Here is a 19,109-nt window from a genome sequence, read left to right on the forward strand (position 1 = left end):
TCTTCTTGGGAGGGGGTGTATCCCGAGGCTTTCTCTCTTTGGGCGGTGGGGGGCGATAAAATGGGAAACAATATTTTCCAATAAGTTTCAGCTGAGGATCGGAAAGGAGGGGAGTGGCAGTGACAGGATCAATCCCTAGTACCGCGGATTGTGCCTGTCCCAGGTCGCGAATCTTCCGGAAGGTGGTGGAAAAGAAACTATCTTATGGCCGCGACTTCGAGTCCGGACGCCAACCTGAAAAAGAAAACGTTCAAGTCAGAAGAGGGAACAAAAAAGACCTACACCAAGGGGATTAGTAGATAGGCAGACTCACCACTGGGGAGAAAAGCCAGGTGATTAAGGTTCAAGTCGAGAGGAAGATCCGTGGGAGAGGAAGTTCGAGAGATGTAAAAGGGTAATGGTGCCACAACTTGTCGAGGAGGTGACCGCGAGTATAAAGTGTTGCTTTCTGGTCGACGCAGAAAAAAGAGTGGTATCCACGGCGACATCCTTGGTGCTCTTTTTATGTAAAATGGCGATCATGTCGCGGGATCGTTATTTTGGGGACGGACGGTTCTAGTAGTTCAGCGGCATACATAACCCTCGAGAAATTGTCGATGCCTTTGCAAGGAGGGATGTTGAAGTGATTGCACACCTCGATGTCAAGGCGGGTGAGGGCAAACGGAGGCGGGCTACAATCTGCCCTACCGTGGCAACTAGACGGCCCGGCTTGTAGGGAACCAAGTGGGGGTAGTAGGTTAAAGGCAGGGACATGCTCTAATATGACGTCGCGGAGGGTATGCCGTAAGCGCCTTTAACGACTTCAAGATTAGGTGCGGGCCGCGGGGGGGCGGTGGAAGGGCAAAGGCGGGAGGTGGAAGGAGCCCCGATCCGATCCGGGTGGGGGTGGGGTGGAGGCGACACCGGGACGGGGAGGAGGGCGAGGTGTCGGATCCGGAAGCCGACATCAATTCAAGGAAGAAGTTACGGTCAAGGCAGTGGGGAGAGAAGAAACCGAGCGTCTCAAACTCAAAGAGAGAAACATGCAATATAGCAATAAATGGATTAAAAGGAAAAGGGACCAACCTGAGGGAAGGGGAGCAGCAGGGAACAAAACCCCGACAAAAAAAGAAAACAGGAAGGATACCGCGTGAATGGAGTAGCTAATCGTGGGGAAGAGTAGAGAGAGAGGAGAGCAAATGGGAAGAAAATGAAAAGACCGAATGGAGGAGAGAAAGAATCGAAAGCGGGCTTTTTATAAGAGGAAGGGGCAAAAGAGTAGTGGAGGGGCTGAAATCGAGACGACACTAAAAGGGATCGTCGGGGAGTGACGCGTGGATCGCAAGAAAGCGAGGGCATGAAGTTATAATTGCGATGGGACTCGTGGAGTCCAAATGATGAAAAGAATCTTTTGGGACCGCGGATGGAAACGTGACGTTGTGGACTCTCGACTCCCCGATCACCAAATGGTCGCGGACTCGAGAGGGGGCATCTATAGGGGTAGTATGGAGGCCCGAAGTATCAAAGGGAGGATGTGCCCGAGTCGACGAAAGGTATCAAGCCGCTGATTATCTTGGATCGTGCTAAGTCACATGGCGTCAATACGGAAACCCTACACGCGTAGAGAAGGGGACCGCGAGATGGAGGGACAGCTGGAGGGCCCGGATGGAGAAAGGAATCGATATAAAGAGAAAGAGAAGAAAAAAAAAAAAAAAAAAAAAAAAAAAAAGAGAGAGAGCCCATTAGAGAGTGGTGGAGAGAATAGTGATAGAAGATTGAGGGATAGTGAGAGTAACAAGGTTTGGGTTGTAACAAATACCATCAGCAAGATAATATCCCATATCATAGTCATTACCATTCACATTAAATGCCGGCGGGGAGCCTCACCTTGCTCTAATGATTCAAAAACATGAGAACGATGAAGCACATTAATGTCATTATGCGAACCTGGTAAGCCGAAGAATCAATGCCAGATCCAACAATGTTTGTCTGCAACGGCTTCAAGTATCAAAGTTGGTTCCTTCTTGTACCCTACATGTATTCCAGCCCATCCACTTGGACAATTCTTCCACACCCTTGCCGCATTTTCAGCTAATATCCTAGCAGTGTCTACCTCAGTTGGTCGTCTCAAGTACTCTTCCTCAAACGCCGTGACAATTGCCTTGCACCAACGCTTCATAGATACATTTGCTGTGGAATCTCCAATTTGTAAATACTCATCCATTGAATCAGAAGAACAACCAGTTGCTAATTGTGCAACTGCAGCTAGTCCCTTCTGTAACCCAGAAATTGCTTGTCGACCCAATCCATCCACCTTGTCTTTAAAGTAATCGCCGAATGATGCAACAGTATGCAACATATACATACAAAGCTCTCTTGTCATCTTGTACCTTCATCTAAACTTATGAGGAGGCCACCTACAAGGTGTTGTGAAGTAATCCCTCATTATCTTTTGTTTACTGAAATCACCACCATCTCTAAGCGTGTACTCGCCCTTCACGGATCCGCTGCGTTTGTCGTATCCACATCTTCAATTTCAATGGTCGCTTGAGTCATTAATGCCCCAAGCGATGGATAATAACTGCAACCTCCTCCTCCTCCTTCGCCTCATCATATCATTATGCTCATCTCTTACTCTTTCCATGTAGTCATCTTCAGCAGAAGTACCAGAAGACGGCCCGGTGAAACCAGAAGACGAACTATTACTACTAGATCCTCCCCATAACCTTTGGTTATATGCAATTCTTTCTTCTCTAGACACTTTTCCTATTTTTAGCTTGGTTGTGGGGAAGAAGATGGTTGTTTGTTTGTTTGATCTAAAAGAAAGAAGAGTAAAACGAAATATGAAAGGTAAGGTCACATGTGATACTTCGATTTTGGTCCACTTACCAATTGACAACACATTGTATCCAAATGTACCCTCAATAATTCCAATAGGCCACCATCCCCATCCATAATTCTAATGTTTGGAATAGTAAAAGATGCAGTAAGAAGGACTTAAAAACCAGACGGGATGTTACATTCCATCTCGGTATCCCCATACACTATTCCTGTCAGAACCAAACCACCTGCAAAAATGAGTGAAACGAATGTGAAATGAGTGAAACGAGTGAAACGAATGTGAAATTTTTGGAAACATACGAACTTATAAATTTTTAATTTTTTTTTGCCATAACCTCATTTGTTTTATTAACATATTCATATCCAAAACCTGCTAATATACTTTGAAAATAATAAATAAGACAAACAACAATCATGAACAACACCCAAGTCTAACACGTAAGCTTCGGTAAAAACTAACTTATAATTTCTAAAAAAATTGGACATAACCTCCTTTGTTTAATGACATATTCATATCCAAAACTCATCAAAGAAAAACACGCTAATCAAAAACTCATTACAAACAACAATCCCAAACGCCATAAGACCAAGTAATGGCACGTTATTACAAACTACTAAAAAAATATCTATCGAGACCTCCTCCCCTACGAAGGCTTCGGTCGAAGAGCTTTCCCCCCTACGTCGTTGTCGCCTCTCTGGTTGAGGTTGAGCTTGAGGTACTCCACTTCCAGCATTCTCCAACTCTTGCACACGTCTCTGAAGCTGCAAAGTTCGATTTCGCTCTTCTTGTAAGTACTCAAAACTATGACGAGAGGACTCCATGAAGGACTCACGCATGGCATAACTAAGAGAGTTGTAGTTAAGGAGCTCCGACCTTCCTTCATCCTGTTTAACAAAACAAATGCATGTTAGGGGTTATAGTGAATACTAATAATAACAAATCATGAATAAATTCAAATCATACTAACCTCGGCTAACTGCTCAAACTGTACTGACAAATCTACTACCATTGCGGCATCTACTGGTGGAATAGGTATTCTCATATCTTTCCCCTGAGAAGTAATCATGCTCCAGTGCCAAAGGTCATCATCATCAAATATCTGTGGAGTTCTTTGCGGCATCTGAATATCATGAAACACCCCTGGTCATGGATCGTGGGTAACTCCACTCCTCTTGGGAAATGAATGTCGGGCCTCAATGCTCCAGAAGTAACCCTTTCAAAATTGGTGCCCCGGTATAACGACCTAGCAAGAGACCTCGACCAACCCTCTTCCAATATAAGTCATAGTAATTAAGCGTAAAATGAAAGTCGATCGTCACGGCCACTCATTTGGGTTTGTTCTATAATGTGAAAGAAACGAGGGAAGAATATCGAGGTTGTCATATCTATAGGTAGTGGGTAAGGTATAACAATCTCTCCGGATACTTGCCGCCAACATCCGTCCCCAAGGTACCATGCGGTGGTGACCTATAAGTATCATTCGGCTGAGAAAGAAACCTTGCTCTATGACACATATATGATAGTTACGATTACTTTCGGTGTTCTCGGAACATCCGGAATATCCGCATAAAGGGTCCGAAAGATGAAGGACTCGGCCCGGGGTTGCCACTCAATTCGGTAGCTCCTAAAAGCTCAATCAATCGGACGAAAGTGTTATGAATATTATGCGATAGGTCCCCATACCCCCTTTGCCTACGATGAAGCCCCCATGCTTGAATACGTGGAATGAGGTCATGAGTCTCATCCTCTTTCAACCTCTTCAACACAGGATGCATCACACGAAAATGTTCGTACCACCAATACTGCCATCAATAGATAAAATACAATATCAATATATATATATAAACATACATCTCAACATTAATAATTAGATAAATAAATAAAATGAAATAATAACTTAATAAATAAGACTTATCGGTATAATCCAAACAAAGCTGCACAAATTGCATTTAGCGGCTTTCGTCTCAACTGCGAGGTCTAGCCAGCGGTAAAGGTATGCCAAGATGGATTGACCCTAGTCATAATCCCACATCCTCTCTACGCCCGAGATCGTCCATTCACCGACACGTAAATAACTATCAGCATATCCAAATAATACCGCACCAACAAAGTAGAAGAGGAAGGCACGTACATACTCGTGGATCGACTCCTCACCAATATGATAGTCTTTCGGCTTCTCCTTGAGTCTATTCAAATATTTTGAAGTAAACCAACTCATATTTATAGCTCCTCCTTTAAACTGCTCAGCTGATAATCTCAAAAACCCGTCTTGCTCATCATCTTCAACCAAATCAAAACCTTCAAAGAAACTCATCGCCGTAGTAAAAACCCCTAAAGTTTCATTAAAAGGAACGACATCTCCATAACCAATTGGGATACCCGTGAGCATTGTGAAATCAAGAGGGGTAATCCCAAGCTCACCCCATAGGAAATGGAATGTGTAGGTAGTTTGCCACCACCGCTCAACTATCCCAAACAAAAACGCCTAATCATTTTGTCCCAAATTAGAATTCAAAAAGTTCCCAAATGGTGTGGCAGATATAATATCGGTAACCGTGACAAAATTAGGATCCGTTTCTGATTTCATACAACGCCACCACGACACAACATTTGAAAGTGCACAACGCACTTTCCATAGGTGTACTTCCTACATTCAACCAACACGCAATACGATATAATTACAACTTTTTTTTTTTTTTTAAACAATGCGACAAATTCAAACTAATTACACAACAACAAACTTGATATAAACTAACATAAATAATAATAATTAACAAAAAAAATCAAAAACTTACTTGAGACTCCGCCACTCGATTTGCTACGTGTCAGACCGATGTTGACGCTAATGGTGGGTGTTCCTTGATTTCACAATGCGTTGGAAAATTGAACCCAAGTTCAATTTCGTCCTCCTCGCCCACATTACGCATTCTCGACGACGATCCTTTTTGTCCCTTTTTTTTGAAAATTTTAACATTTCCAAACCATCAGAAATGCTCTTCATGTGGTGAGGTTGGTGGGGATGCATTAGGGGTTGGATAAGTCATTATGAATGGAAGTTTGTGTCAAAATATTATTAATGGAGACTAGAAAATCGCAATTTTGGCTGAAAAGGAAGTGAAAATGGAGCATGTTCGCGTCTGTTCATATTGAGTCATCAAACGGGATGTTACATTCCGTCTCATATCAAACACCTCCAGACGGAATCTAACATCCCGTCCGAGATATTTTTTATCACCTTTGCATTGCACAGCTTCACCTTATTTTTCACCAAATTGGTGAAAAGGGGGGTAAATAAGTGATGAGGTGGCGGTGAATAAGGGGGGAAAAACTATCACCTCCATTGCAAATGCTCTTAGTAAAAACCCAGAGAAAAAAGGATGTAGACACACTAAACAGCATCCACATTCATATTTTAGCAATACATTTAAGCTAAATATAAAAAACCCAAAGGAGCTCCTCTCTTTACTTGTCCTCTCTTTATTTCTCTTTACTTTCTCCTTTCTCTGTAATCTTTCTTCTTCATTAGCAATAATATAAGGGTCGCTTTGTTTTTTTAGCCTCCTCGAATCTTTGAATGCTAAATGACCCATCCCTCTGAATCTTTGAATCTTGATTCTTTGAACTCGGATTCTGAAAAACATGTTTGTTTTCTATCATAATGACCTAGCTCTGAATGCTGAATATAAATTATTTAGACAATTTTACCCCTGTTATCAATTTTGAATACAAACTTATAGTTTATAAAAACAAAATATCTGGATTTTTTTGGCAGAGTTTCCTTTGTTTATTCAACATTTTAAGCACCTGTTTGTATCTGATTTATTATTATTATTTTAACATATTCACTTTTAATTTAAAAGTAAACCGTAAATATACAATATATAGTTTTTAGTAATTGTATACCAAATATTAATAGTGCAAGTTCAATGCATTTTGTACGCTATAATATTGCAAAATGCAAACAAATCTAATCTCCCTTTTGATTTTGATTATATTGAATAGAAACCACATCCATTCTTTTGGAATAAAAGAAAATCACAATAAATATATATATTAATTAATTAACATTTTTATAAAATATATATATATATATATATATATAATAAGGCACCCTATATGTCCCTATGTAATATAATTAAAATTGGGAAAATTAGAGTAAAATATAAATGAGGGAGAATAGATTTTATGGTATTAATAGGTGGCCAATTATTGTACTTGGTATAGCTTGTAACCATGTTACTGCTTCACACCATAGTATTTCCTTTTGGAAAAAGAATAACTATCACATCGTCTTCAACCTCAGCTATAGAGATTTCACGGTTTTGCACAGAACAACCAACTCTCTTCCTATTCTCTCTCCTCTCTCTCTCCTCTTTCTTTATTTTCTCTTCTCTTTATTCTCTTTTCTTTATTTTTCTTGTTCCCACCAAAACCACGTAGTTATTTGTGCAATAAGAAAAAGTACAACTTGAATTTTCACAAGAGGAGATGGAAGGACAATAGTTGGAATTGGGTATGAAGAATTCGTTTTTCAGCATTCAGCGAGAGTTTGAGCGCGGAACGCTGAAGAGGATTGGAGCCTTTGAATGCTTAATTGAAAAAAAGAAAACAAACAAGAAAATGTCTCTGAATGCTGAAAACTTAAGTTTTCAGCGGCTCTGAATGCTGAAAACAAGAAAAACAAACAACCCCTAAGTTTACTGATTGCATAATACAATATATGAGTTTCAAGTAGCAAGGAGCTACTAGACCGCCCACTCAAATGTGAACACCTATGTTACAAGAACACCTATGGTTAGATCCAGATAGTTCTTTTCTGTTTAGAGTCATGGCTGGAAACTTTAGATCCAGATAGTTCTTTTCTGTTTATGTATCCTTAATCATGGAAGGTTTGACAATTGAATCCAAGACCTTCTTTGTTGATGATGTGAGTAAGGGTGCCTTAAAGAGGTTCAGGCTTCTGGAGATGAAATCAGGTAGAAGAGAAATTATTATTCTAACAGAGCAGGTGGTGATATGGCTTTGTGAGTCGCTTAAGGATGCTGCTCGAGTAGGTGTCCAGAACCAACGAAGATGGAAGATAACAGATCAGCTACATCGAACCTTCTTGGGTGAGATAATATCCAACAAGGCTGGTAGGTGTTTCAGACTCACAGAGTTCACTCCTAGCAAAAGAAACAGGATTGTGGTGGTGCCAGAGAAAGATGGTAAATTGGCTAATTTTTTGAGTAATAAATGTAAAGTGAATGGCAAGGGAGGTTCGTACTGTTCAGAGTTCCCAAACTTCCAGCAGCTTCATTCATTCATAATAAGCGTGTGCCGGATAATATTTCAACTATTCCAGTACCCCCGCTTGTATATGGGGGCTTCCAGAAAAGCTTTGGATTCCAGGGGTTATCCAGAAAGTGGGCAAGTTGCTAGGGGGGTTTGTTGAATATGAGATTAAGGATAAGAGTCAGTCCAAGGCCTGTAAAATTCCTACAGAGATCCCTAGTGCTTTGAAACTGTTCTGGAATAAACAAATTTACCATTTGAGCATAGATCTGGTTATTAAAGAAGATTGTGTTAGAGACGGTATTATTGGTCGAAGATGCGTAGTTGACGTTATGTTGGCTCCTCCGGCGAAAGTGATAAGTTTTTCTGGCAAAAATTCTGGTAGGCCCAATTGGATGAGAGATTGCACTCAGCAAACTCCTAGCGATTGTGATGAGGAAATCTCAGAGGTTCAAGTTGCAGACACCAATCTCGAGGTGGGAGATGTTGAGGTAGAGGAGACAGCTGTTAATACTATGATTCCTCCTGCTGAGGTTCAAACCACCCTGGTTTCTGGGGAAATACAGCATAAAGAACCTTTTTCTGAGGAAGAGTTGGTGGGAACTCTGACCCCGTATGTACTTGAGAAACAGCGTGAGGTGGACTTTACCTCTGAGGACAGGTGTGGCTCTTTTGAATTTCAAATGAGGGGTAATATGGGTATTTGCGATTGTGTGGTGGAGAGTAATTGGACTTTACTTAAGAACTATGAGACTGGGCTTGGGCCAGAGTTAGGATGTATAAAGGAGTTGGGTTTTTTTACCACAGAAGGGCATATTAGTCAAGCCTTAGGGCATCACCAATGGGGCCTGGATCCGGGCCTGGATCTTTAAATTTGAAGGACTAACCAAAAAACTAGCCTCCAACGCAGCCCCTAAATAGGCCCCCAAATTTATAATCCTGGATACCTCTCTCTATTTCTATTGTGATTTTAGAGGAGCTGAAACCCAATTCCATTCGCACGTGATCAGAAAACGTGACTGCCCTTCACTTCCACCAGTTCATTTTTTTGGTTTTGCAAAACCCCAACGGATATATTCCAGCCTCACAAAAACCAACCTTCACCACTTGCTTCACAAGCACTCCATTCACCACCACTACGCCATTAATGGCAGCTTCACGATCAATTAATGTTGGAAAGAGGGGTCCGAATTTTTCATTGGAAGAAGATGAGGCATTGTGCAAAGCATGGGTGGCTATTGGTGAGGATTCGGTTGTTGGAATATGCCAAACCGAAAAAGGTTTTGGGAGCGTAGCATTGGATCGCTTTCATGAGATTTTGAATTACCAAACCGGGTCGGGTTCAAGGGGATAAGTGATCGATGGGGTGTAATTCAACTCGCAATCAACAAGTTTTATGGATTTCTCGGTCAATTAGAAGCAAGACATCAAAGTGGGATGACCATGCAAAATCGGTAAGGCATTTGTTTGCTTGAATTTATATAGTATGTGTAAATGTCTTTGATGAAATGTCTAACAAGAGATATTCACTCAAGGGGAACAATCCTATATTTGTTTGTTCGGATCAACAATAATCCTCGACGCGGAAATGTTTGGCTGTTAGCTTTGTTAATGTGTTGAGAGAGAATTGAGATTTTAGAATGAGATATAAATGTGATAATGTCGAGTACTGATGGAAGCGAAAAATCTCGATGTCAGTCCCCAAAATGACAGGTTTTACGCTTAAAAAAGCAAAGAAGAAAAACGAGATAGGGAAGACATCTTAACCTTATATAGTCAACAAACTATACCCCTCACCGAAGTTGTTTCAGGTTTGGTTTTGTGAAGGTTCATGTTACAAATTTACAATGCCATCTTTCATTACTTCTAGATCATAATTGTATAATTGACTTATGTATATGATTGCATCATGTCTGTTTGTCTGGGATGCGAAACAACCTGTTGTAGCTATCAGCGGTTCCATGCTTAACACTTGATAACCACAATGGTGCACTTGTTGGTTTCAGATCGTAATTACATCAATTATAGAATTACTGAATTATAGAATTATAAAAAGACTAAAAGAGTGAAGAGAGTGAGCTGGCATTAAGCTTAATGCAGAGATAGCAAGCTAAGTATTTGGTTCAGTAGACAAAATTTCAGTCCAAATTCGGCACCTCCATTACTATTTCAAGATTTCATTTTAAGTTAGATTTTTTGTTTCTTGTTATAGCCGCCTAGTTATTTAGTGGGGCGGTTTAGGTTTTCTACTTATTGTTAGATAGAATCTTGGTAATATTTTTGTAAAGTTAAAAGGAGGGGGTGTGTATTTGTTTTGGAGTTATTTAATAATACTCGCATGGTTTTGAGCTTTACACATATGAGATTGAATCTAAGACGTTGGATACTGTTGGGAGGTTTGATGTGATTGATGGTTCTGATTGCTTGAGAGACAGTGGGGTTAATGGTAGTGTGGGTAAGTAGGGTTTGAATCATGCTAGTATTTTGGATGTTGTTGCCGCTTATTAAAGGGATTAAACGGGTACTAGACAAGATATTTGGATTTCAGGATGGGTTTGGTCATCTCTCAATCTCTTGTCCACGTTTGATGATGTTGTAGATCATATTGTTCCGCCATTCACGTTTCAGAGAGAGGGATAGAATAGGAGAGAAAAACCTCTTTGCTATAAATTGAGATTTCGACACAAGAGTAGGATCATGTATTTTGCGGGGCCCTCGACATTACTCGAGTATATTTCAATCAAAAATAGACTTGCTGTGCTATGGACATATGTACTTATAATGGTCTTATGGACCGCTGACGAAGTTATGCAACTAACCAATTGTCATTCAAAACAACAGAGTGATAGACAAACCGCAAGAACCTACAACTTGATGCACGAGAACACGTAGGCGTTATTTGTAGAATTGCTTCCCTCGCTCTATAAGAGTGACGGCGCTTTAATGGTAAAACTCTAACAATCTATGTTCTTTGTTTGAAAAGAACTAACTTCTCATCAATGCCGACAAAAAAGTACAACTTGCCTTAATCGGGTATATGGAGAGTTGAAACCAAAGAGGTCCAGGGAGCATCTACCTGCCTGGTCAAGTTGTCTGCTAATTTTCCATTTGAAAGTCCAGTATTCATAGCTTACCTGATTGCAAATATGACTATATATTAACTTTGAACTCTTTAAAGAACATACATATTTTCTGTGTTTTTCATTTTTGAGTGTAAATTAGTAATGTTAGTAATACACACACACACCTTTTTTGGTTGTGCGCGAAAGAATTGTGCTGTGTTTATATATCTCTTAAAACTCAAAATTATTGTGCAACTAGTAACAACCATTTGAGTGTGAATAATTATTGTGCTATTTGGTTAATCATTATACAATTCTTTTGTGTTTTTTTTTCATACTATCTAGATCATGGAGGCAAAACGTGTTTACGCTAATGTTCAAGGAACACAATTCAAGTTCGATACTTGTTGGGAGATTTTGAAAACTACTCCAAAATGGAATCAGTTGATGACGAAGAATGAAAGTACCAACAAATCAAAGAAGTTGAGAGTTACCATTGAACCAAATGGTGGAGATTCTTCATCATCCAATCCCACTACTCCGGGATCCACAGACTATTGCTTTGATCCAATGCTAGTAGAAACTTCGACGACAAAAGAGAGACCAATCGGATGTAAAGCGGAGAAAGATCGAAGGAAGAAACATGCCGACACAAATCGAAACCTATCGGAGTCTAATGCAATAATGAAAAGTTTCACATCTTCACTTGATGAAAGACTTGAAAGATCGGAAAAATGCAAATGGAAAATTTGCAATTGAAGAGAGAAAAAAATGCATCACATTCGCTAATGAATGAAAAGATGATTATGGACACCAAGTTGGATGGCATGACTTCAAGCAATGAGAATGGTACCAACTTCAACAAGCTGAAATTCTTCAAAGGTGGAAAGAGTCTAGCATGGGAGGGGAAGTAGCAATTGGTGGGGAAAATTAGAGTATATTCTTTGTTTTCCTTGGGCAGTTTTGTGTTCTTACTATCGAATCAATTATGTTTGTATGTTTGTTTTCCTTGGGAAATGTATCTCATAACTGAACCAGTGTGAGTATCTTAGATGAGGTTCTGTCTAGTTTTATTGATCGATGCTTGCACTAGATATTCGCTTCGATGACTTGTTGTGTTCTTTAGTAAGTAAGGTTTAAATCACGCGGTTGGTACCTATCAATCAAGTTAGCATTGTCTATATATACGATTATCTGTTTGGCAGGTGCATTTTTAATGATTAGTGGCTCATTTGCATCATGTCACTATTGTTTGCAATTCATCACCTTGCCATCGGGATTGATGATTCCAAAGATCTATTAACTTTGGTATGTTTGATATCATGGCCGATAGCCCTACCATAGTCCCATATGCATTTGTTTTTTGATTCCCATCTTCTCACCAACCTCTAATGTCCATCCCATGTCGCTGATGATGCATGTGATATCACCTTCATTATCTGAGTCATTGATATGTCTTAGTAGAGCCTCTATCAAATGGTTAAACAACCCCAAAGCATTGTCAAGTCCAAGGGCACCAGACTTGCAACGTTGTCTCAGTACACACAAGTCTAACTCAACTAAAATAAACTTTCCATTAGCAGTCAGAACTCAAAAGTTGTAGTGAAACTTCTTTGAGACAAATAATTTTTGAATAGCATACTGAAGTAGCTTTCCTTCTGTCTTATTCATTTCTATAGCAAGGAATATTAGTTTAAAAGTCAATGCTTATATCTGCACATCAACTCATGTAATATACTCCCCCTAACAGGAGCTGTAAACTGAATCATCCTCTTCACTTCCTTGAGAAAATATACTCCCCCTAACAGGAAGCATTGGTGTAACAACATCTAACTTCAACCTCCTTGCATGCTTCCGCAAAATCTCATTTTAAAAGAATGTAAAAAAAGTAAATAATATAAATCAATACAAAAGCAATTGCTCCTCCAACACTCACTTTACCAACAATCAGTATATATAAGACTCAACGACATAAGAGTGAACAGAAAGAAACATATATCTCTGATAAAACATTTACGATCAAAAGTGCTTAAGTTGCTACAAGATCAAAAGTATGCAATGTTTTCTTTTACAATTGGTGTCTCTGACATGCTAGTCTCTGACATATACTAGTCTCTGACATATATGAAAAATATCGTCCTTGGTGGTTGTTTAGATCACCATCCAAGCCATTCTCTTCGGCCATGTTCCTACCACTCCAATGTTCAATGTGCTTTTGTAGTCAAAACAGAACTGAAATAAGCAAAAACAGATCAAGATAAAAAGCAAAAGGGCCTGAAGTAAACTAATCAAACTGTTTGTACATGTACAAGTTCTCAAAAGCATAACATAAAAAGAAAAAGAAAATGGGGAATCGACTCAAAATAGTTTATATTATCAAAACTTGGTAAACATTTTAAAGTAGGGGTGATCAAGCATATATGAACCAACTATAAAAGAAAGAGGACCCATGATCCGCTTTTACACTCGTAACATGGGTTCCCCAATAAAATGTTGTCAATACATTAACAATGCCATCAAAGATTACAAGATCCATTTTCAACAATAGAGAGACACGTAAAACGTAATGTTTGAAAAAGCAAACACCCAAACTTATACTAGGAAGAATGAAATCTTACTCATCATCACCAAGACTAAACAACAGAAAATAATAAGAAAAAAAAAGAAAAACGAAACCCACCAAGTAATGAAAAGGTTATTTACAGCCTTTACACAGTTTACAGTTATGGGAATATAAAAGTTCTGTAGATTTTCTAAATTTACTTACAGTGGTAGCATCATCCAATTCCATCCCTTTGCAATTAAATATCGTCCTCATCATCATCTTCAGAAATGTCACCCCTCCTCTGCCATAGATGTTCAATAAGGTCGTTCTTTAATTGTTCATGTGTTGCCTTGTCGTGAATTTGTTGCAGACGTGATAAGAATCGACCCAAAACAAGCTCTCGGTTTTGCCCAAAGCCCTCAAGTTGATTGAGATTAGTGTACTCGCGTGGGTCCATAGCAAACCTCATATTTGATTCACGTTGATCTTCTATGATCATATTATGCAAGATAATGCAAGTTTTCATGATCAAATCCAGTGTCTTCTTTACTCCATAAGCGCCTTTGGATTTTGATAATTGCCCAACGAGATTGAAGCACCCCGAAAAGCTCGCTCGACATCCTTCGAATAGCCTCTTGCTTTCTTGCAAAATATTTTCGCGTTTATTCCCAACGGGTTGAGATATGCTTTGGATCAAGGTTGCATATTCAGGGATATATACCGCCCGATAGGTAATATCCCATGTGATCGCGATGACCATTCAACACAAAGTTGCAAGCGGAGCTCTCCCATTGATAACATCATTGAAAAGTGGAGAACGGTCCAAGACATTAATGTCATTATGAGATCCGTGCATGCCAAAAAGGCGTGCCATATCCATAAATCTTTGGAAGCACGCCTCTAATATCACAAGAGCTTCTTGCTTGTGACCGACGGGGGTACCATGCCAAAGCGGTTGGACAAGCACGCCATGTCCAATGCATACAAATCAAACCGCCGAAAGCATTCCAGAAATCCCTCTCCTCCCCTTTTTAGTAGGCGTTGAACATCGCCTGTTGGTGCTCTCATATATTCTTTTCTCGCATAGAGCTCAATTACAGTTGAGCAAAATCGCTTTAAGGCTCTCCAAGATAGTACTCTTTCCAATTTTGAATTGTTCATCTATATGATTTTCTTTGGACTTCCAAAAGCAAGCATTCGGATAGCGGCCGTCACCTAATTTAACACTTAGAAAAAAAAAAAAAAATGAAATACAGAGATAAAGAGAGATATATTAAACAAATCACTTGAGTCGGGTTTTAATCGAGAATGGAAAAACATACAAAGAAACGCGAACCAACTAATTGATAATACACGCATTACTCACCTTGATCTTCGATGTTAGGCCCGGTCGCCCTATAGCATCATTTTTTTTGAACAAAATATTGGTCTCGCTTTTCAACATCGCAAAGTATGCTAAGAAAAAGCTTTTTGCTCATTCGATAACAACTACTTTAAAAATCAGCATCCAAATATGTTGAATTCTCAACAAAGTAGTCCTGCTCCAATTGATAAGCAAGAGAAACCCTTGCACGACGCGTTTATAAATCCTCCCAAAAGTAGACCCACCATGTTTACCCTTCGGGTTTTGCATCTCCATGAAGCACGATTGGTTCTTATATGATGATGTAGGAGCGGCACCATCAAAGCGCAACTTGGTTGAGAATATTTTGATATTCATCAAACTCATCATCCGAGGAAGAGTCGGAAGAAATGAGAGAGAGAGAAGAGGAACCATGGTAAAGTGCCATGGGAATGTGTCTGGACTCAATCACTTGCTATGCAAAACACACGACATAAAATGCAAATGGATAAGAAAGAAATAAGTATAGAAATCATAATAGCACATAATAGTTCATAACCAACAAAAGCAAGATATTGAATTTTGCCAGTAAATTACGGCATTCCACACAACAACATTCTTTAAGCCTAGTCATTCCAGTTCACAACTAGAGTTCACAGTATATTCTCATTGCAATAACGTAACTTTAAACACAAATACCACAAACTAAATAAACAAACAAAATTGCAAACACCAACAATAATCTTGAATCAAAACAACATATGCATTAACTTGATATGGAACTACTCAAATTAAAAGATGACCGTACCAACAACAACAGGAACAAATTTCACATTCAATATGATACAATAACTAAACTGTCCATATTGATTCTAGTACCCAAATCGAAACCACTTCATCCCAAAGTAAACACAAATATAAATGAATATATATGAAGAGGGAGAGAAGAAGAAGTGCTTACATAAGCTTGAGTTGCTTTAGTGAAAGAGAGAGACCAACAATGGAACTTCTAGATGAGAGTTCCCACCACAATCGAGCTGTTTCAGTTTTTCTAAGATATGTTTTAGAAAAAAAGATGAGTTTTTGCTAATGAGAATGAATTTCGCGTGGGTTTTGGAGGGTGTTTAGTTTAGCGTTGGAACCATCTTTTTTTAGAGTTTTAAAGCTCCTTCAAATCAACCTGATAATCCAACGTGGCCCTTTAAAACAATGACGTGGGCCTGGATTATAGGGGCCTGCATTGGTGATGCCCTTACCCTATTCAGATACTATCATGGATGATTGGATGGCCCAATCTATAATAGAAGCAACTCCTATTGGGCTAAACACATCTAAATCATTTGGGCCTGTAGGTGCTGATAACTTGGATACGTTGGAGATAATCCCACCAGTTTCAACAGGGCGTGAACAGCAAAATCTAAGATCGCAGAACTTACAGCAAGAGGTGGTTATTGTTGGCGCTTTAGCGAGATCTTGGGAAAATGACCAAGCTCTGATTGGTGATCGGGTAGAAGAGACAACTAATAGACCACAACTTCCAACTCTTATTCACTCTCCGCCAGATGTCTTCGAGATCCACAAGTCTTTTAATTTTACTCTTCTTGTGCTACCCATCTTTGCTCTGTCTAATAGTGTCGAAGTTTTTGGCTCGTCTGATTTAGTTTCTAATGACTTGTTTGATGTCTTGCAGGGGAGGTGCTACTTGCCTAGGTATCCTCTTTCCTATCACACTCAGATGAACACAGTGGAAAATCAGTTAACACTTAAGCCATTGGGTGCCGCTAGCACTTCGAAATTCCTAGAGCTTCAGAGCTCACAACAGAGTTATGGTTCCAAAGAACTGCCTCTCACTCTGGCTGTCCAGAATAGTAACCAGAAATTGTCTTCCGCTGATGATCTTTTAAAGCTAGATGAGGGAAACACCTTGAGTGATGCCATGCAGGACCAGTTGTTCCTTGAGGATTCACTTGATGTTCATAGCGAGATGGTTACAGAGAATTGCTTGGTAAAGAACATGGAAGAAATTGTGAAAGTGGTTGGGTTGTCCTTTGCAGATAGGAGAGGTGAAACAGCGAAACTTTTGAGCTCGATAATGTGTAAGGGAGCAGGAGAATTGAGCCTGGACAGAGAATTGGTTTCATTGAGTGGGTGTCAATCTAGTTTTTTGAAGAGATACTATGGAAGGAAATAACAAATTTGCTAAGGAACTTAAGAGATTGACTTCGTCTATTAATTACGGTGACGAGAATTCTAATAGTAGTATTAGGAGAGGGAAAACTAAGGTGAACTCATGAATCATAAAATCTTATGTTGGAATGTGACAGGTTTGGGGAGTGATCAGAAAAAGCCTTCAGTTAAGGATTGTATAAGGAAATCGAGAACAAGTGTGGTAATTCTTCAGGAGACTAAGTTGGAAGAGATTATTAGCGTTCTTGTTGCGGATATTTGGAGGATTTTGGATGTTGGGTGACATTTTCTTCCTTCTATTGGGACTTCTGGAGGGGTGTGTATTTTGTGGGATAGTAGTAAAGTTCAGGTGTTTGAACATGCGATTGGGTCTTTCACTGTTACTATTTGTTGTTAGTTTTGGGGTGAGCAGATGTACAAAGTGATTATTGGGGTGTATGGGCCATCAGGGGGAGGGGATCTGACTTAATTTTGGGCAGAGTTGGATGATACTTTTGCGTTTAGTAGTAGTTTACCATGGTGCATTGTAGGTGATTTCAATGTGATGAGGTTCTCAAGTGATAGAAAAGGTGGGTGTAGGATTGATACTAACATGAGGCTTTTTGATGAGTTTGTTGGTTGGTGTGAGTTGTTGGATATTCCTCTCAAAAGCGGTCGGTATACTTGGTCTGATAGGCTTGACGACCCGACTTTATTTAAGCTTGATCGGTTTCTTGTGAATATAGACTGGGAGGAGAGTTGGCCTAGACTCTCCCAATCTATTGTCTCCGGTCAAGTTTCTAACCATCATCCTATTGTATTGGATAGCGAGTGCGGTTCACAGAGACCTTCTCCGTTTAGATTGGAATTAATGTGGTTTGATGATCTTAGTTTTGAGGAGAATATCAAGGAATGGTGAACTTCGTTTTCTTTTGAAGGTAGATCGGGGGTGATTTTTTCTAAAAAATTGAAAGCTTTAAAAGAAAAAATTAAGGTGTGAAATAGGGAGTTTTTGGAAGGATGGACAGATGGAAAGAGGAAATTCTTGCTGATATTAGGGAGCTTGACGTCAAAGAGAAGGTTGATTCTCTTTCGGATGAGGAAAAGAACTTAAGGGAAGATCTTAGAGCTGACTTTGTACGTTTTACAAAGAGAGAGAAAATCTTTTGGAGACAAAGGGCTAAGATCAGAGTAACAATTGAAGATGAAAAATGTACAAAGTTTTTCCACCAGATGGCTAAAGCTAGGAATAGAGGGAACTACTTGGAGAGTGTATGGATTGAAGGCAGAGATGTGAAAAGGAGGAAAACCTCAGAGATGGTATTGTGCATTTTTATACTAGACTATATTCTGAGATTTTAAATGTTAGATTTTTCATGGATGTCATACCTCTTGATGGTATTTCTGGTTTGGACAAGGAGATGCTAGAAAACCCGTTTGGAAAGGAAGAGATTTGGGAGGCCATCGAGTGTTTGGTAGGAGATAAAGCCCCTGGGCTTGATGTGTTTCTCATTGAGTTCTATAAGAGGTGTTGGGAGACTATTCGTGTTGATTTCATGAGTATGGTCGAGGATTTTTTTGACACCGGATTTTTAGCACACCATCTAAATAACACTTTCATTGCGTTAATTCCCAAAGTGACTGATGTCGGCAATATAAGTGATTTGAGGCCTATAAGTCTGGTTGGGAGTGCTTACAAGATTATTTCCAAGTCTGTGGCCTTAAGGCTTAAGAAGGTTCTGCACAAAGTGATATCTCAAGAACAAGGAGCATTTATTCATGATAAACAAATTCTAGATGGTATTCTTATTGTGAATGAGGCAATTGATGATAGACGGAGAGATGATAGTTTTGGAGTCGTGTGTAAAATAGATTTAACCAAGGCTTATGACCATGTTA

The sequence above is a fragment of the Coptis chinensis genome, chromosome 6 (assembly GCF_015680905.1).
Source record: "Coptis chinensis isolate HL-2020 chromosome 6, ASM1568090v1, whole genome shotgun sequence".
Classification (NCBI taxonomy): Eukaryota; Viridiplantae; Streptophyta; class Magnoliopsida; order Ranunculales; family Ranunculaceae; genus Coptis; species Coptis chinensis.